Raw genomic sequence first — 22,175 nt, 5'->3', positions numbered from 1 at the left:
TCCTGAGGTCCAGTTTTGTGAAGAAGCGCGCCCCGAGCAATGACTCTGTCATACTGGCGATCAGAGGCAGTGGGTAACTGTATTTAACAGTGATCTGGTTCAAACCTCGATAGTCAATGCACGGGCGTAAACCACCATCCTTTTTCTTCACAAAAAAGAAACTCGAGGAGACAGGTGAAATGGAGGGCCGAATATATCCCTGTCCCAGAGATTCAGCGACATATGTTTCAATAGCCGCCGTCTCCTCCTGTGACAGAGGATACACGTGACTCCTGGGAAGTGCAGCACCCTCCAGGAGATTTATCGCACAATCCCCCGGTCGATGGGGTGGTAATTGAGTCGCCTTCCTTTTACAGAAGGCGATTGCCAAATCGGCATATTCGGGAGGAATGTGCATGGTGGAAACCTGGTTTGGACTTTCCACCGTAGTGGCACCTAAGGAAACACCTAAACACCTCCCCGAACACTGACTGGACCATCCCTTGAGAACCCTCTGTTGCCACGAAATAATAGGATCATGAGAAGCCAACCAGGGAAGACCCAACACAACGGGAAACACAGGAGCGTCAATCAGAAAGAGACTAATACTCTCTTCATGACTCCCCTGCGCTACCATAGCAATGGGAGCTGTGACCTCCCTAATCAGCCCCGACCCCAACGGACGACTATCTAGGGCATGTACAGGGAAGGGAACATCAACAGGAACAATAGGAATCCCTAATCTATGGGCTAAGGACCGATCAATAAAGTTCCCAGCTGCGCCTGAATCCACTAGCGCCTTATGCTGGGAATGCGGGGAAAACCCCGGAAATCCTATAGATATCCACATGTGAGCAACAGGGGGGTCTGGGTGAGTCGTGTGCCTACTCACCTGAGATGAACCACCAGTGTTCCGCCTACCACCTCGACTCCCTGGAAAACCTCCCCAGCACCGACCAGCAGTGTGCCCTCTGCGGTCACCTCTAGTGCCTGGAATGGTCTCCCCTCCGGTCTCCCTAGTACCAGCCCCTCCCAACTCCATAGGAGTTGGATCTAAGGGATTGGGGGATGGAACCAACGGACCCTGATCCGGACGTCCGCGGGAGGCCAGCCGATTATCCAGCTGGATCGATAAGTCAACCAGCTGGTCCAGGTGGATGGTGGTGTCCCTGCAGGCTAGCTCCCTACGAACGTCCTCTCGCAAACTACACCTGTAGTGATCGATCAGGGCCCGTTCATTCCATCCCGCACCAGCCGCCAGAGTCCTAAAGTCCATTGCAAACTCCTGAGCGCTCCTCATCTCCTGTCTTAAATGTAACAAGCGCTCTCCCGCCGCTCTCCCTTCCGGTGGATGATCAAATACTGCCCGAAAGCGGCGGGAGAAGTCCTCGTAGTCCTCCAGAGTCGGGCCTTTCTCTTCCCAGATGGCGGTGGCCCACTCCAGGGCTTTACCAGTCAGACAGGAGATGAGAGCGCTCACTCTCTCGCTTCCCGAGGGTGCCGGCTGGACAGCAGCCAGGTAGAGCTCCAGCTGGAGTAGGAACCCCTGGCACCCGGCAGCTGTTCCATCAAACGCTCCTGGGAGCGAGAGCCGAATCCCACTGGATACAGACGGAGGATGGGTAGAAATGTGTTCATCAGGAGGTGCAACTGGTGGTGGTGCGACTGGTGGTGGTGTGGCTGGGTTGACGGGACATCTTTTTCTCTCCACTCTCTAGCCATGGTCTGCAGCACGCAATCCATGGCAGTCATGAGACTCTGAATCATGCTCGCTTGCTGCTGAACGCGCTCCTCTATATGAATCGGAGGGCTGGCTGCTCCTGCTGACTCCATAGTGGTCGGTGATTCTGTAATGGTTTTCTTAGAGAAGTAGAGGAGTCAGGCGCAGGACACAGGGATCAATGTAAACAAACGTGTTTACTTGAAAAATCAATAAATCATCTCATAGGAAAAAATACAGATTGCGGAGAAACACCTCCAACCACACAAAACAGGAAACAATCACCGACAAGACAAACAGGAAATGCAGAGATTTAAATAATGAACATAATTAGGGAAAATCAAAAACAGGTGTACACAATAAAGACAAAACCAAACAAACAGTGAAACATCGATCGGTGGCAACTAGTAAGCCGGTGACGTCGACCGCTGAATGCAGCCCGAACAAGGAGAGGGGCCGACTTCGGCGGGAGTCGTGACAGACTGAACCTGCTCTTGGTCTTGTAGCATCCCGTGGAGTTTCTCTACAGACTGTGGTGCACTTCGGCCACACACGTGAATGACAAGGAATAAAAAAGAGGAACATAGGAAATATTACTTATACTCACTGTGAAATTACATCCCGTCTTTCTGCATAACTACAATGATATAAAGGACAATGACTTAAGCAATTGCAGGATGTACAGTTGAAGTCGGAAGTTTACATACACTTAGGTTGTAGTCATTAAAACTTGTTTTTCAACCACTCCACAAATGTATTGTTAACAAACTATAGTTTTGGCAAGTCGGTTAGGACATCTACTTTGTGCATGACACAAGTCATTTTTCCAACAATTGTTTACAGACAGATTATTTCACTTATAATTCACTGTATCACAATACCAGTGGGTCAGAAGTTCACATACACTAAGTTGACTGTGCCTTTCGACAGCTTGGAAAATTCCAGCAAATTATGTCATGGCTTTAGAAGCTTCTGATAGGCTAATTGACATAATTTGTGTCAATTTGAGGTGTACCTGTGGATGTATTTCAAGGCCTACCTTCAAACTCAGTGCCTCTTTGCTTGACATTATAGGAAAATCAAAAGAAATCAGCCAAGACCTCAGAAAAAAAATTGTGACCCCAAGGATACTTCCAAAGTTGTGGCAAAATGGCTTAAGGACAACAAAGTCAAGGTATTGGAGTGGCCATCACAAAGCCCTGACCTCAATCCTATAGAAAATTTGTGGGCAGAACTGAAAAAGTGTGTGCGAGCAAGGAGGCCTAACTGACCTAAGACAGGGAATTTTTACTAGGATTAAATGTCAGGAATTGTGAAAAACGGAGTATAAATGAATTTGGCTAAGGTGTATGTGTAACCAATGTGGAATGGCTTGCTAGTTAGTAGGGTGCACGCTAATAGCGTTTCAATCGGTGGCGTCATTCGCTCTGAGACCTTGAAGTAGTTGTTCCCCTTGCTCTGCAAGAGCTGTGGCTTTTGTGGAGCGATGGGTAACGATGTTTCGAAGGTGGCTGTTGTCGATGTGTGCAGAGGTCCCTGGTTCGAGCCCAGGAAGGGGCGAGGAGAGGGACGGAAGCTACACTGTTACATATGTAAACTTCCGACTTCAACTGTATGTAGATTTAAGTCATACCTGTATTTCCATCTATATGAACCCCTTGTAGAGGTGAAACTGCTCTGATTGGTACTGCACTGCTGAGAACCATGAGTTCCAGCATGTTGCACATGGATTGGGAGCCATGGTTGCTCTCTTCCGTCCTGCCAGTTTGGTGGTGAGGAAGGTAAGGTATCTTCTTTTGCGTGCCCCTGCCTGGTAAAACATCTGCGAAAAACTTAGCATGAATGCGTTCAGCTGATCAAAAGGTTAGTGGAAAGCACTCCCTATCAGATTCATGATGTGAGCCATGCATGTTATGTGTAGAGAGTTGGGGAACAATGACTGAAGTGCAGCTTTGTAGGCTTTCATGTACGCAGCATTGTCTGTGTCAAAGACAATGAATTCGTCATCATTAGAGATATTGTAGTCTTGTAGACATTTCACCACCGCCATGGAAACTGTTTAATGGTTGCATTGCTCCAGAAACACTGTCTCTGCGAGGTAGGCAAGACTTCTCCCAGAGGTATCCTTTTCAAGTGGTGTGATAAGGATGTTAAGTACACATCTTACTTCAACATCTGGAGTTTCATCAAAGATGACTGCCACTGGCTTCCCTGCAAGATGTTGCTTGAGTTCTTCCTTCACCTTCAGGTAGACATCTCCCAAGTACTTTTCCTGTAGCTGGTGGTATCCAGGGATGGCACTTCCATTGATGACTTTCTCCTTCAGAAACTGCCTCATTGAGTGGTGATCACTTTTGGAAAGGGGCATGTTGACTGCTGTGCAAGTGCGTACCCAATCTTCACAAATCTGAAAAATAACAATTGCCCCCAATTCATTAGATAAAATATATATCCGTGTGTCATAATCCACTCACACATTCACTCTCACACATCTCTCCATCAGGCATGGGGCTTGCTATCAACACGAGATGCACCTCCCATTCCCACTCACACTCTCTCTCTCAAAAAAAACAAATAGATTAAAAGCTGATCAATCGATTTCAATTTGAGGATCAATATTTCTTTCGCATAAATTGTCTTCAAAATACTTGATTGTGATTTTTTTTTAAAGGGTTGTAAGGGAGATAAAGAACAGAAAACGTAAAAATAGAGTATTGTGGTTGATATGTACTTTTAAAACAGTATTACCATTTTAAAAAAAATCCAGACAGATGGTGCTTTCGTGATCCGTATTAAGTTTCACAGAGAGTTTAAAACGGCAAAGCTGACAAATTGCACTCAGTGCTCTGAGCAGCGCTCTCCATAGACAGACTGGGAGAGCAGAGTGCCACCTACCCTACAAAGGTTAGCGGAGTAAAAGTTTGAGTAAAAAGCTACTCACCATGATTCTTTCAGCGCTTGCCACGGTCTTCCCTGCTACCACTTCAGTCATGGTGATCTGCCGCTGCTGTGGAAACTGTTCTGACATCCTCATATGCTTTGCTGATTCGAAGTGACTGTTGATTGTCGACTTTCTATTGTGTTCCAGCACAATCATCTTCGCACGTGAATACGCTGACAGGACAGGGTGAAAAAACTTTCTTGACGTGTAGGATTTGGCCTTTTTCCACAGTAACAGTGCACTAATTGGTCAAAATTATGAACCCGCTTTTGATTGGACCCTTTTATGCGCTAAAAGTGCGGGGATTGGTAAAAATTGCGTTCTCTCGCATAATATGCGCTGATTGGTTGATTTTACATTGAATTATGCGATCGCAGAATCACAGAATCCTGGAGGGACTGTACAATGCAAAGAGGGATTTGGTTTTAAAGTTCTGTCTTTCAGAAGTGTTTGATCTAATGCATTCTGGAAAATGTATTTTTATTCTGATATTTAATAATGGGGCAATTGACCATTTTATTTTAAATAATCCCACAGCATTTACTCTGGGGTGTGAAGACATTATGCATATTCATATTTGTATATGTAATTCAGTTGAAAAATGTTCTACATTTTTCTGATATTTTCGATTGAATTTTAAGACATCAAAATGTGAAGACTGCAAAAGTGTGTAGATTTTCAGTAGGTATATGCATCTGACGGTACGTAATCATTATCACACACAGCCTTTAGCCTCTGAATTTTGCACTTATCATGGGCGAGCTGTGGGGCACGTGACTGGACAAAAGCCTCCTCAAATCGGACAGTAATCTGTGCCGCTCGTTCATGTCGTCAACAAGGCAGCATTGTGCATCGTACAGAAATATACATCTCTTCCATAACATGTGTTTGCATTTTAAAACTTCTCTAGGATAGGGGGCAGTATTTTGACGTCCGGATGAAAGGCGTGCCCAAATTAATCTGCCTGCTTCTCGGGCCCAGAAGGTAGGATATGCATACTATTAGTAGATTTGGATAGAAAACACTCTGAAGTTTCTAAAACTGTTTGAATGATGTCTGTGAGTATAAGAGAACTCATATGGCAGGCAAAAACCTGAGAAAAAATCCAACCAGCAAGTGACTTGTAGTTTGTCTATCTAATCCCTATTCAAACTACAGTGTCTGTGGGGTCATTTTGCACTTCCTAAGGCTTCCATTGGCTGTCAACAGCCTTTAGAAACTTGTTTAATTCGTCTACTGTTACTGGGCAGAGAATAGGAGCTCAGTCAATCAGTGGACTGTCTGGGACCAGTGAGTTGTTTACTGTGCGGGCACATTTGATGCGCCGCTCCTTCTTTTTCCTCTGTAATGAATACGCTATTGTCCGGTTGGAATATTATCGACGTTTTATGTTAAAAAGACCCTAAGGACTGATTGTAAACATCGTTTGACATGTTTCTACGAGCGGTAATGGAACTATTTGACTTTTCGTCTCTGGTTCTGCGCTCTCGCGTTATGTCTTTGGATTAGTGATCTGAACGCGCGAACAAAACGGAGGTATTTGGACATAAATTTGGAGTATTTTGAACAAAAAGGACATTTCTTGTGGAAGTGGGGGTACTGGGAGTGCATTCTGACGAAGATCAGCAAAGGTAAGGGAAGATTTATAATACTAAATCTGAGTTTAGTTGACTCCAGAACTTGGCGGGTAACTGTATAGCTTGCTTTGATGGCTGAGCTCTGTACTCAGAATATTGAAACATTTTAAAATCTGACACAGCGGTTGCATTAAGGAGTAGTATATCTATAATTCTTTCAATAACTGTTGTAAAGTTTATCAACGTTTATGATGAGTATTTTTGTAAATTGATGTGCTCATTCACCGGAGTTTTGGTGGGAATACATTTTCTGAACATCACGCGCCAATGTAAAATGGGGTTTATGGATATAAATATGAACTTTATTGAACAAAACATACATGCATTTTGTAACATTGAGTCCTGGGAGTGTCATCTGATGAAGATCATCAAAGGTTAGTGATTCATTCTAACTGTATTTCTGGTTTTTGTGACGCCGCTCCTTGCTTGGAAAATGGCTGTGTGGTTTTTCTTGTCAAGGTGATGTCCTAAGATAATCTAATGTTTTGCTTTCGCCGTAAAGCCTTTATGAAATTGGACACTGTGGTTAGATTAAGGAGAATCTTATCTTTAAAATTGTCTATAATACTTGTATGTTTGAGAAAATTGAATTATGAGATTTTTATTGTTTTGAATTTGCCACCCTGCTATTTCACTGGCTGTTGATAGTGTGTACCGCGGGTGGGACGCTAGCGTCCCAGATGTCCCAGAGAGGTTTTAAACTAGTTTTCATTGGGAATGCAGATAAAGCATTTTTTTTTATCAAAAGCAATTTCCTTTGCATGTGAATACACAGAATCATATTCGTCACTCCACATGCTTAACCTCTCTAGGGCCGGCGGGACGAAATCGTCCCACTTACGTAACAGCCAGTGGAATCCTGTGGCGAATTATTCAAATACCTTAGAAATGCTATTACTTCAATTTCTCAAACATATGACTATTTTACAGCATTTTAAAGACAAGACTCTCGTTAATCTAACCACACTGTCCGATTTCAAAAAGGCTTTACAACGAAAACAAAACATTAGATTATGTCAGCAGAGTACCCAACCAGAAATAATCAGACACCCATTTTTCAAGCTAGCATATAATGTCACAAAAACCCAGAAGACAGCTAAATGCAGCACTAACCTTTGATGATCTTCATCAGATGACACACCTAGGACATTATACAATACATGCATGTTTTGTTCAATCAAGTTCATATTTATATCAAAAAACTGCTTTTTACATTAGCATGTGACGTTCAGAACTAGCATACCCCCCGCAAACTTCCGGTGAATTTACTAAAAATTTACTAAATTACTCACGATAAATGTTCACAAAAAGCATAACAATTATTTTAAGAATTATAGATACAGAACTCCTCTATGCACTCGATATGTCCGATTTTAAAATAGCTTTTCGGTGAAAGCACATTTTGCAATATTCTCAGTAGATAGCCCGGCATCACAGGGCTAGCTATTTAGACACCCAGCAAGTTTAGCACTCACCAAAGTCAGATTTACTATAAGAAAAATGTTATTACCTTTGGTGTTCTTCGTCAGAATGCACTCCCAGGACTTCAACTTCAATAACAAATGTTGGTTTGGTCCCAAATAATCCATTGTTATATCCAAACAGCAGCGTTTTGTTCGTGCGTTCAAGACACTATCCGAAAGGGAAAAGAAGGGTGACGAGCACGGCGCATTTCGTGACAAAAAAATTCTAAATATTCCATTACCGTACTTCGAAGCATGTCAACCGCTGTTTAAAATCAATTTTTATGCCATTTTTCTCGTAAAAAAGCAATAATATTCCGACCGGGAATCTGCGTTTAGGTAAAAAGAGGAAAGAAAATAAAGCACGGGGTCGACTCGTGCACGCGCCTAAGCCCATTGTCCTCTGATCAGCCACTTGCCAAAAGCGTAAATGTGTTTCAGCCTGGGGCTGCCTCGATATCATTCAGCTTTTTCCCGGGCTCTGAGAGCCTATGGGAGCCGTAGGAAGTGTCACGTTAGAGCAAAGATCCTCAGTCTTCAATAAAAAGAGCCAAGATGAACAACAACTTGTCAGACAGGCCACTTCCTGTACAGAATCTTCTCAGGTTTTTGCCTGCCATATGAGTTCTGTTATCCTCTTACATCTAGATGTTCCACTAGCGGAACACCTGCTCCAATATCCAATGATGGGCGTGGCGCGAAATACAAACTCCTCTAAAATCCGAAAACTTCAATTTTTCAAACATATGACTTTTTTACAGCATTTTAAAGACAAGACTCTCGTTAATCTAACCACACTGTCCGATTTCAAAAAGGCTTTACAGTGAAAGGAAAACATTAGATTATGTCAGCAGAGTACCAAGCCAGAAATAATCAGACACCCATTTTTCAAGCTAGCATATAATGTCACAAAAAACAAAACCACAGCTAAATGCAGCACTAACCTTTAATGATCTTCATCAGATGACAACCCTAGGACGTTATGTTATACAATGCATGCATGTTTTGTTCAATCAAGTTCATATTTATATCAAAAACCAGCTTTTTTACATTAGCATGTGACGTTCAGAACTAGCATACCCCCCGCAAACATCCGGTGAATTTACTAAATTACTCACGATAAACGTTCACAAAAAAGATAACAATTATTTTAAGAATTATAGATACAGAACTCATCTATGCACTCGATATGTCCGATTTTAAAATAGCTTTTCGGTGAAAGCACATTTCGCAATATTCTCAGTAGATACCCCAGCCATCACGGCTAGCCATTTAGACACCGACCAAGTTTAGCCCTGACCAAACTCCGATTTACTATTACAAAAGTTTGATTACCTTTGTTGTCTTCGTCAGAATGCACTCCCAGGACTACTACTTCAATAACAAATGTTGGTTTGGTTCAAAATAATCCATCGTTATATCCAAATAGCGGCGTTTTGTTTGTGCGTTCAAGACACTATCCGAAGTGTAAATAAGGGTCACGAGCATGGCGCAATTCGTGACAAAGGATTTCTAAATATTCCATTACCGTACTTCGAAGCATGTCAACCGCTGTTTAAAATCAATTTTTATGCAATTTTTCTCGTAAAAAAACGATAATATTCCGACCGGGAATCTGCGTTTAGGTAAACAGACGAAAGAAAACAAGGCATGGGGTCGACGCGGGCACGCGCCTGAGTCTCACAGTACTGTAACCATCCACTACTCAAACGCGCTACTTTTTTTCAGCCAGAGCCTGCAATGCCACGATTCAGCTTTTTGCCGCCTTCTGAGAGCCCATGGGAGCCGTAGGAAGTGTCACGTAACAGCAGAGATCCTCTGTAATGGATAGAGATAATCAAGAAGGGCAAGAAATTGTCAGACAGGGCACGTCCTGCATGGAATCTTCTCAGGTTTTGGCCTGCCAAATGAGTTCTGTTATACTCACAGACCCCATTCAAACAGTTTTAGAAACTTTGGAGTGTTTTCTATCCAAAGCTAATAATTATATGCATATTCTAGTTTCTGGGCAGGAGTAATAATCAGATTAAATCGGGTACGTTTTTTATCCGGCTGTGAAAATACTGCCCCCTAGCCATAACAGGTTAAACTCACAGACACCATTCAAACAGTTTTAGAAACTTTAGGGTGTTTTCTATCCAAAGCCAATAATTATATGCATATTCTAGTTACTGGGCAGGAGTAGTAACCAGATTAAATCGGGTACGTTTTTTATCCGGCCGTGTCAATACTGCCCCCTACCCCCAACAGGTTAATTATGTCACTTTTGTTTTGAGCCGACTTCACCATGGGCTTTGAACTGACTACCTGGCTCACACCTGTGAGACAGCCCGGTTCCAAAACAGTTGCAATCAACTTTCAGCCAGTGCAAAACACGCCTACCCAGGTAACCTCTCACTAACACACACAAACCATTACCTTGGTAGATGTAATTGGGTTGAAGCATTGGGAAACATTACTGTTTTAGTTTTCTACCTCTCCTGCACTTGTACATTTCTTTTGTCTTTTAAAACCTCTTCAGCGTCTCATCCCGTCACCGGGATCAAAATCCAGCGAAAAATCATATCGCCAATTAGCATAAAAAAAAAATCATAATTTAAAAAAAATAAATATATATATATTTTTTTTTTTTATAGATACACCTCTCCTGAATCGACCCACGTCGTCCGATTTCAAAAAGGTTTTACAGGAAAAGCAAATCATTAGATTATGTTAGATGAGTCCATCGTAAAAAGCAGCTTCATAGCCATTTTCCGACCAACCACTTGCATCACATATAATCAAAAAACAGCTAAATGCAGCACTAACCTTTTACAAACTTCATCAGATGGCACCCCTAGAACATCATGTTATACAATGCATGCATTCTTTTGTTCAATAAAGGTCATATTTATATATAAAAACAGCATTTTACATCTCTGTCTGAGGTTGACTAAATAATTTCCCCTCAAAAGCGTCCCGGTAAACAATGCTACATTTCCCTAAATTACTATCCTATAACGATTTTTTAAATTTATATTGTCAATCTAACATTTATAGATGAATATCTCTTGAGAACACCTGTCATACCAGATTTTAAATTAACTTTACTGGGTAATCACACTTTGCGATAAAAGGAGATGCGATACTCAGAAAATGAGCTAATATACAGAGCTCGGCGCCATCTTGGAAACAATCGCATGTCACATCTCATCTTGTATAATATTGTCAATAATCGCCTACCTTTAGTTGTCTTCATCAGAAAGCATTCTCCCGCATGTAGGTTCGTTCAAACATGTCAAACGTTGTAAAACATTAATCTTCAGGGCCTGTAACACCAAGAGAGCCAATAAGATTCGAGGGGGATGATTTCATTGGCTTTAAAACCGTTTCCAAAGGTGGGGGCAGACATGGCCGCCGGCGTCATAATGGTGATGGCCCATCCCCTGTGACCAATTTCCAACTCGTCTCATTCACTGAGTTTTGACTCTATAAGGCTCAAACCACTGTGAAAAGACTGGCGACATCTAGTGGAAGCAATAGGAAGTGCTCACTGAACCATGGTTAACGGTGTTATTTATAGGGAAAGATGAGAAGTCGAGTCCACAATTCAGAATTCCACTTCCTGTTTCAATCGGTCTCGGGGTTTTGACTGCCATTTGAGTTCTGTTATACTCACAGACACCATTCAAACAGTTTTAGAAACTTTAGAGTGTTTTCTATCCATATATAATAAGTATATGCATGCCCTAGCTTCTGAGTTTGATTAGTAGGCCGTTGAAAATGGGAACGATTTTTTTTCAAAATGCGCTGTGGCGCCCCCTATCCTACGGTATCCTCAAGAGGTTCTCATCTTCATATTGTATTGTCTTTTTTATGTGCAAATGAATCAATAAAATACAGACCAAACTGTTGACATAATTGGCTGACAATATTGAGATAAAATCATTATTATTCATGTATCGTTCTGTTCTCTCAGGGTGGGTGATTCTCCAAGACAAGCCAGGAAAGTACAGCAGAAGCCAGAGCCCACCCACTAACAGGTACAGTACAGAACAGTGCTGCCCTCTATAAGTATGTCTTACTGTCCCCTACACTTCACATCTTTTACTGCCTCCTTTATGTCACATCTCTGACTGTCTCCTATACTTCACATATTTTGCTGTCTCCTATACTTCACATATTTTACTGTCTCCTATACTTCACATCTCTTACTGTCTCCAATTCTTCACATCTCTTACTGTATCCTATACTCCACATCTCTTACTGTCTAATATACTTCACATCCTTTAACTGTCTCCTATACTTCACATATTTTACTTTCTCCTATAATTCACATCTCTTACTGTCTCCTATACTTCACACCTCTGACTGTCTCCTATAATTCATATATCTTACTGTCTCCTATACTCTACATCTCTTCCTGTCTAATATACTTCACATCTCTGACTGTCTCCTATACTTCACATCACAAACTGTCTCCTATACTTCACATCTCTGACTGTTTCCTATACTTCACATCTCTTACTGTCGCCTATATTTGACATTTGTTACTCTCTCCTATATTTCAAATCTCTTACTGTCTTCTATAATTCACATCAACTACTGTCTCCTATACTTCACATCTCTTACTGTCTCCTATAATTCACATCTCTGACTGTCTCCTATACTTCACATCTCTTACTGTCTCCTATACTTCACATCTTTTACTTTCTCCTATAATTCACATCTCTTACTGTCTCCTATACTTCACAACTCTGACTGTCTCCTATAATTCATATCTCTTACTGTCTCCTATACTCCACATCTCTTCCTGTCTAATATACTTCACATCCCTTACTATCTCCTATATTTCAAATATCTTACTGTCTTCTATACTTCACATCAACTACTGTCTCCAATACTTCACAACTCTGACTGTCTCCTATACTTCATATCTCTTACTGTCGCCTATACTTCACATCTCTGACTGTCTCCTATAATTCACATCAACTATTGTCTTCTATACTTCGCATCTCTTACTGTCTCCTATACTTCACATCTCTGACTGTCTCCTATACTTCACATCTCTTACTGTCTCCTATACTTCACATCTTTTACTTTATCCTATAATTAACATCTCTTACTGTCTCCTATACTTCACAACTCTGACTGTCTTCTATACTTCATATCTCTTACTGTCTCCTATATTTCACATCATTTAACTGTCTCCTATACTTCACATTTTTACTTTCTCCTATAATTCACATTTCTTACTGTCTCCTATGCTTCACAACTCTGACTGTCTCCTATACTTCACAACTCTAACTGTCTCCTATACTTCATATCTCTTGCTGTCTCCTATACTTCACATCTCTTCCTGTCTAATATACTTCACATCCCTTACTATCTCCTAAGGTTTACATACACCTTAGCCAAATACATTTAAACTCAGTTTTTCACAATTTCTGACATTTAATCCAAGTAAAAATTCCCTGTTTTAGGTCAGTTAGGATCACCACTTTATTTTAAGAATGTGAAATGTCAGAATCAATAGTAGAGAGAATGAAATATTTCAGCTTTTATTTCTTTCATCACATTCCCAGTGGGTCAGAAGTTTACATACACTCAATTCGTATTTGGTAGCGTTGTCTTGAAATTGTTTAACTTGGGTCAAACGTTTCCTTCCACAAGCTTCCCATAATAAGTTGGGTGAATTTTGGCCCATTCCTTCTGACAGAGCTGGTGTAACTGAGTCAGGTTTGTAGGCCCCCTTGCTCGCACACTCTTTTTCAGTTCTGCCCACAAATGTTCTATATGATTGAGGTCAGGGCTTTGTGTTGGCCACTCAAATACCTTGACTTGTTGTCCTTAAGTTGGGGCTAGGGGGCAGTATTTGCACGGCCGGATAAAAAACGTACCGATTTAAACTGGTTACTACTCTTGCCCAGAAACGAGAATATGCATATAATTAGTAGATTTGGATAGAAAACACTCTAAAGTTTCTAAAACTGTTTGAATGGTGTCTGTGAGTATAACAGAACTGATATGGCAGGCCAAAACCTGAGAAGATTCCATACAGGAAGTGCCCTCTCTGACAATTTGTTCTCCTTCTGTGGCATCTCTATCAAAAATACAGCATCTCTGCTGTAACGTGACATTTTCTAAGGCTTCCATTGGCTCTCAGAAGGCGCCAGAATGCGTAATGAGGTGTCTGCAGTCTCGGGGCTAAGTACAGCAGCTCTGTTTGTGAGTGGTCAGGCTGGGAACAGTGACACTGGAGATGCGCGTTCATGAGAATTCTCCATTTTTTTCTTTCAGCCTTTGAATGAATAGAACGTCGCCCGGTTGGAATATTATCGCTTTTTTACGAGAAAAATAGCATACAAATTTATTTTAAACAACGTTTGACATGCTTCGAAGTACGGTAATGGAATATCTTGAATTTTTTTGTCACGAAATGCACTCGCGCGTCACCCTTCGGATTGTGACCTGAACGCACGAACAAAACTGAGGTATTTGAATATAACTATGGATTATTTGGAACCAAAACAACATTTGTTGTTGAAGTAGAAGTCCTGGGAGTGCATTCTGATGAAGAACAGCAAAGGTAATCCAATTTTTCTTATAGTAAATCTGAGTTTGGTGAGGGTCAAACTTGGTGGGTGTCAAATTAGCTAGCCGTAATGGCCGGGCTATCTACTCAGAATATTGCAAAATGTGCTTTTGCCGAAAAGCTATTTTAAAATCTGACACCGCGATTGCATAAAGGAGTTCTGTATCTATAATTCTTAAAATAATTGTTATGTATTTTGTGAACGTTAATCGTGAGTAATTTAGTAAATTCACCGGTAGTTTGTGGTGGGTATGCCAGTTCTGAACATCACATGCTAATGTAAAAAGCTGGTTTTTGATATAAATATGAACTTGATTGAACAAAACATGCATGTATTGTATAACATAATGTCCTAGGAGTGTCATCTGATGAAGATCATCAAAGATTAGTGCTGCATTTAGCTGTGGTTTTGGTTTTTGTGACATATATGCTTGCTTTGAAAATGGCTGTGTGATTATTTTTGGCAGGGTACTCTCCTGACATAATCTAATGTTTTGCTTTCGCTGTAAAGCCTTTTTGAAATCGGACAATGTGGTTAGATTAACGAGAGTCTTGTCTTTAAAATGGTGTAAAATAGTCATATGTTTGAGAAATTTAAGTTATAGCATTTTTTAGGTATTTGTATTTCGCGCCACGCGATTCCACTGGCTGTTGACTAGGGTGGGACGCAAACGTCCCACCTTGCCCAGGGAGGTTAAGCCATTTTGCCACAACTTTGGAAGTATGCTTGGGGTTATTGTCCATTTGGAAGATCCATTTGCAACCAAGCTTTAACTTCCTGACTGATGTTGTGAGATGCTGCTTCAATATATCCACATAATATTCCTCCCTCATGATACTATCTATTTTGTGAAGTTCACCAGTCCCTCCTGCAGCAAAGCACACCTACAACATGATGCTGCCACTCCCGTGCTTCACCGTTGGGATGTTCATTGGCTTGCAAGCCTCCCCCTTTTTCCTCCAAAGATAACGATGGTCATTATGGCCAAACAGCTCTATTTTTGTTTCATCAGACCAGAGGACATTTCTCCAAAAAGTACGATCTTAGCCCCCATATGCAGTTGCAAACTGTAGTCTGGCTTTTTTTTGCGGTTTTGGAGCAGTGTCTTCTTCCTTGCTGAGCAGCCTTTCAGGTTATGTCGATATAGGACTCGTTTTCGTGTGGATATAGATACTTTTGTACCTGTTTCCTCCAGCATCTTCACAAGGTCCTTTGCTGTTGTTCTGGGATTGATTTGCACTTTTCTCACCAAAAGTACGTTCATCTCTAGGAGACAGAATGCGTCTCCTTCCTGAGCGGTATGACGGCTGCGGGGTCCCATGGTGTTTATACTTGGGTACTATTGTTTGTACAGATGAACGTGGTACCTTCAGGCGTTTGGAAATTGCTCCAAAGGATGAACCAGACTTGTGGAGGTCTACAATTCTTTTCTGAGGTCTTGGCGGATTTCTTTTGATTTCCCCATGATGTCAAACAAAGAGGCTTAGTTTGAAGGTAGGCCTTGAAAGACATCCACAAATACACCTCCAATTGTTTCAAATTATGTCAATTAGCCTATCAGAAGCTTCTAAAGCCATGACAGAATTTTCTGGAATTTCCCAAGCTGTTTAAAAGCACAGTCAACTTAGTGTATGTAAACTTCTGATCTACTGGATTTGTGATACAGTGAATTATAAGTCAAATTATTTGTCTGTAAACAATTGTTGGAAAAATGACTTGTGTCATGCATAAAGTAGATGTCATAACCGATTTGCAAAAACTGTAGTTTGTTAACAAGAAATATGTGGAGTGGTTAAAATGACTACAACATTTGTCTCTAAAAACAGAAACAAATCATTCTAAATAACGAACTGGCTTTATTTACCACAGTGTGAAAGTGTGATTGCCTCTCTATATAAAGTGATTTTCTGAAACACAGGGTCCTTCTTTGCTGACGTGAAGAAGAAACTGAACGAAAGAGTGTCCAGCGAGGATAGGGAGGGGGAAAAGTTGCCCATATTTGCAAGACTTAAGCTACTTCACTTATTTATGAAATGTACAAGTTTATTTAGGCAATTTAATATATTAGTTTAGGTTTGGCCTATTTAGTAGGCTACATAACAGCATAAAGCTATATTTGTTGGCATAAAGCTGAGTGACTCACTCATTTGTGGCTTTGGATCAAAATAAATAAGTACCAACATTATTTCTAATAGTCTTCAATAAAGAAATGTTTTGACCAAGTGTTGTGTGTGTTCAATTAATTTGTGACATTGTGGTTACAATGAAAATTCTAAACAAAATAAATCCAATAAATCCTATTCATAATGAATAATCAGATGCGTGTTGCAAACTTGTCATTTTTCCTTACTTACGTTTTTTGTACGATTTTATTTTATCTTTATAGACAATACCAAACATACACATACAAAGGACAACTACATAACAACTGCCCAGACCCATCTGCTCACACCCCCATCTCCAGCGCCCACATCACTCTCCGCCGCATGGCCTCAAACTGCAACGTTTTGTGTTTAACCTTCTGAATGAATGATTATATTGAAGATAGAAGCCACCTCTTAATGAGTTCTGAGTGCCGATCAGTTACCCAACAAAATAATACAAATGTATTTGTTTACATTGAGTATAGAATATGTAAGTGATAAACACATTGAGTATAGAATATGTTGGGGATAAACAGATTGACTATATAATATGTTGGGGATAAACACATTGAGTATAGAATATGTTGGGGATAAACACATTGAGTATCGAATATGTTGGGGATAAACACATTGAGTATAGAATATGTTGGGGATAAACACATTGAGTATAGAATATGTTGGGGATAAACACATTGAGTATAGAATATGTTGGGGATAAACACATTGAGTATAGAATATGTTGGGGATAAACACATTGAGTATATAATATGTAAGGGATAAACACATTGAGTATAGAATATGTTGGGGATAAACACATTGAGTATAGAATATGTTGGGGATAAACACATTGAGTATAGAATATGTTGGGGATAAACATATGGAGTATATAATATGTTGGGGATAAACACATTGAGTATAGAATATGTAAGTTATAAACACATTGAGTATAGAATATGTAAGGGATAAACACATTGAGTATAGAATATGTTGGGGATAAACATATGGAGTATATAATATGTTGGGGATAAACGCATTGAGTATAGAATATGTAAGTTATAAACACATTGAGTATAGAATATGTAAGGGATAAACACATTGAGTATAGAATATGTAAGGGATAAACACCTAGGAGCTATGAGTTCTCTGAGCATCTTGGTGCATCTAATGCGGAGTTGCATTTTTTTCAGAGCACTGATAGACCCAAAATGTTTATCCTGCTTATACCACGTTCATCTCGTCATTAAACATAAGATTAATAACTATGGCAAAACTACTGATACTAACAACTACTGATTAATAAGCTACTGAAAATGGGATACATTTTTATAGCCAAGGGTTTTGAATGGTTTACATCATGTCACTACTATTGCTTTATGACTCTTCTCAGCAGTCAGATTCGGCTTGTGCGATCTCTTAGAGCCAACATCTTGTAGATCTCCATGTTTTTCAACTGCTCACTGACATCTGAAGTAAATCACAAGCATAACCTTCAGTCAGAAGTCAGGTAGGGGATATAGAACACAACAGGGCTAAAATAGAATAGAGGAACTTGTCATTTACCTGGGAGAGATAAACTGTTAGGGGTCTTCAGGGACCGCTTCAATGACTCCAGTAGTTTAGTTCTCAGCGTCTGCTCTATGTATGTCTATAACACATCAAATGTAGTCTGATCACTATTCCATGTTTTGCTGTCATTTTGTGTTGACTAATCATTCTAATGGTGATATAAAATCATCTAACCCTCAGGTTCTCAAAACCTTCCAACATCCTTTTCTGAGCATTGTCAAACATGGGGTTTTTCGATGAGTCGATGTGCTTGACCAGGAGTTCCTGAGTCTTCTTCAAGGTTCCCTTTCCAGATATGTTTGAAGCCTCTTAAAACATGAGATGATCTATTATACATGATACATACACTGAGCGTACAAAACATTAGGAACAACAGCCTCAATTCATTAGGGCATGGACTCTACAAGGTGTTGGAAACGTTCCACAGGGATGCTGGCCCAAGGTTGACTCCAATGTTTCCCACAGTTGTGTCAAGTTGGCTGGATGTCCCTGGGGTGGTGGACCATTTTTGATACACACGGGAAACTGTTGAGAGTGAAAAACCCAGCAGCGTTGCAGTTCTTGACACACTCAAACCGGTGTGCCTGGCACCTACTACCATACCCGGTTCAAAGGCACTTAAATGTTTTGTTTTGCCCATTCACCCTGAATGGCACACATACACAATACAAGTCTCAATTGTCTCAAGACTTAAAAATCCTTCTTTAACCTGTCTCCTGCCTTTCATCTACTGTGTGAAGTTCATTTAACAAGTGACATCAATAAGGGATCATAGCTTTCACCTGGATTCACCTCGTTAGTCTATGTCATGGATGAGCATGGAAACATTTTGTACACTAAGTGTATGTATTATCCGCTTCAATACAATAGTCATAATGAAAAATGGATTGCAATAAAGTAATCAGCACAGCTAGGTTTAAATAATCAAATATTTAGAAGGTTTGGTATTACCTGTAGTAAAATCTTGCTGTCTAATGATTCTTAGTTCATCATAATCAAACTGGTGACTCACCCTCATAACATGGGCACATTATGGTCTTGACTTCGTCAGTCAGAGATTCATAAATCACTTTCTTCTTCAGGAGGACATCTCACTTCAGACTATCCTTCAAAACATTTTCCTTTTGGATGTAGAAGAGATTTAAATTCAGGCACATTTTTGTCTTATAATTAATGTGCCTTGCTTTTCTGTTATTATTATTATTCTTCGGCTGAAATCCTAATCTATGGATTTCACATGACTGGGAATACAGATATGCATCGGTTGGTCACAGATACCCTAAAAAAAGGTAGGGGCGTCGATCAGAAAACCAGTCAGTATCTGGTGTGACCACCAAGACAGTAGTGACCACCAAGACAGTGTGACCACCAAAACAGTCATGAAGAGGGCACGACAACCTATTCCCCCTCAGGAGACTGAAAAGATTTGACATGGGTCCACAGATCCTCAAAAAGTTCTACAGCTGCACCATCAAGAGCATCCTGATCGGTTGCTTCACCGCCTGGTATGGCAACTGCTCGGCATCTGATTGTAAGGCGCTACAGATGGTAGTGAGTACGGCCCAGTACATCACTGGGACCAAGCTTCCTACCATCCAGGACCTATATACTAGGCGCTATCAGAGGAAGGCCCCAAAAAATGTCAAAGACTCCGGTCACCCAAGTCATAGACACTTCTCTCTGCTACCGCACGGCAAGCGGTACTGGAGCAACAAGTCTAGGACCAAAAGGCTCCTTAACAGCTTCTTCCCCCAAGCCATAAGCCTGCTGAACAATTAATAAAATGGCCACCTGGACTATTTACATTGACACGCCCCCCTTCCCATTGTTTTTACACTGCTGCTACTTGCTGTTTATTATCTATGCGTAGTCACCTTAACCGTACCTACATGTACAAAATAACTCGACTAACCTGTACCCCCGCACATTGACTCAGTACCGGTACCCCCTGTGTATAGCCTCGTTACTGTTAATTTTTATTGTGTTGCTTTTTATTTTTATTTGACTATTTTTACTTTAGTTTATTTAGTAAATATTTTCTTAACTCTTTCTTGAACTGCATTGTTGGTTAAGGGCTGTAAGTAAGCATTTCACTGTAAGGTCTACTACATTTGTCGTATTTTGAGCATGTGACAAGTAACATTTGATTTGATTTGATTTGCCTCATGCAGCACAACATCTCATTTGCATAGAGTTGATCAGGCTGTTGATTGTGGCCTGTGGAATGTTGTCCCACTCCTCTTCAATGGCTGTGTGAAGTTTCTGGATATTGGCGGGAACTGGAACATGCTGTCGTACACATCGATTCAGAGCATCCCAGACATGCTCAATGGGTGGCATGTCTGGTGAAGAACTGGGACATTTTACGGTTCCAGAGATCCTTGCGTCTTGGGGCCGTGCATTATCATGCTGAAATATGAGGTGAGGGCAGTGGATGAATGGCACGACATGGGGCCTCTATCAGGAATCAAGCTAAGACCCAAGTGCAGACTGTGTGAAGTAACAATGTTTATTGTAACCACCGGGGGAAGGCAAACAACAGGTCAAGGCAGGCAGGCTCAGGGTCAGGAACAGGCAGAGTTCAGTAATCCAGAGGTGGAGCAAAGGTACAGGACGGCAGGCAGGCTCAGGGTCAGGGATGGGCAGACTGGTCAGGCGGGCGGGTACAGGGTCAGAGCAGGCAAGGGTCAAAAACCAGGAGGATGAGAAAAAGAGAGGCTGGGAAAAGACAGGAGCTGACAGGACGAACGCTGGTAAGCTTGACAAACAAGACAAACTGGCAACAGACAAACAGAAAAAAACAGGTATAAGTACACAGGGGATAATGGGGAAGATGGGCGACACCTGGAGTGGGGTGGAGACAATCACAAAGACAGGTGAAACAGACCAGTGCCAGCCTCAGGGACAGCCTTAGGATTTCGTCACGGTATCTCTGCGCATTCAAATTGCCATTGATAAAATGCAATTGTGTCCGTTGTCCGTAGTTTATGCCTGCCCAACCATAACCCCACTGCCACCATGGAGCACTCTGATAACAACGTTAACATCAGGAAATCGCTTGCCCACACTACACCATGGTCTGCGGTTGTGAAGCCGGTTGAACATATTGCCAAATTCTCTAAAACAACGTTGGAGATGGCTTATGGTACAAAAACTAACATTAAATTATCTGGCAACAGCTCTGGTGGACCTTCATGCAGTCAGCATGTCAATTCTATGCTCCCTCATAACTTGAGACATGTGTAGCATTGTATTGTGTGACAAAACTGCACATTTTGAAGTGGCCTTTTATTGTCCCCAGCACAAGGTGCACCAGTGTAATGAGCATGCTGATTAATCAGTTTCTTGATAGGCCACACATGTCAGGTGGATGGCAACGGAGAAATGCTCACTAACAGGGATATAAACAAATTTGTGCACAGAATTTTTGCGAAATAAGCTTTTTGTGAGTATGGAACATTTCTGGGATCTTTTATTTATGCTCATGAAACATGGGACCAACACTTAACATGTTGCAATTATTCAGCTAAGTAATTGAAAATATAATATATTCAAATAAACTACAAAATACAACTATGTTCTGCCCAAACTACAAAATACAACTATTTTCTAACACTGTAAACACTTTAACTTCTGACAAAAATGTGGACCACTTTCCCAACAAGTTAGGCAATAACTTAGAGACTAATAAATCTTTGTCTATTCCTCTGCTGTTCAGCAATCAAACTATACCAATCTACAAAACACAGATGTTTTAGTAACTGTGTAAAATACTGTTTTCTCTCAACCTTTAGAAACAACTGCAATTTTAACCACCTTCCCAACAACTTAGACAGACAATTTAGAGTTTACAGAATCTTTGGCTATTTCTCTGCTATTCTTATTAACAAATCAGAACAGAAATATCCTGAACCAATTAAGAGATGCATCTATTTTAGTAACTCCAACCAACTATTGAAAATAATTGCCATGGAATTTTCAGAATGTTTAAATTATAGCATAGGGAGAGTACATTATAAGACTTGATTGACCACACAGCTGACTCCAACTCACTAAAATAACAAACCCACACTACAATAATAACCTCTCTTACTATAGAAAACCCATATGATTACCTACTACTACACAACAGTCACTAGGCTACACAACA

The sequence above is a fragment of the Salmo salar genome, chromosome 06, assembly GCF_965601325.2.
Source record: "Salmo salar chromosome 06, fSalSal1, whole genome shotgun sequence".
Taxonomy (NCBI): Eukaryota; Metazoa; Chordata; class Actinopteri; order Salmoniformes; family Salmonidae; genus Salmo; species Salmo salar.
This window is presented reverse-complemented; position numbering follows the sequence as displayed.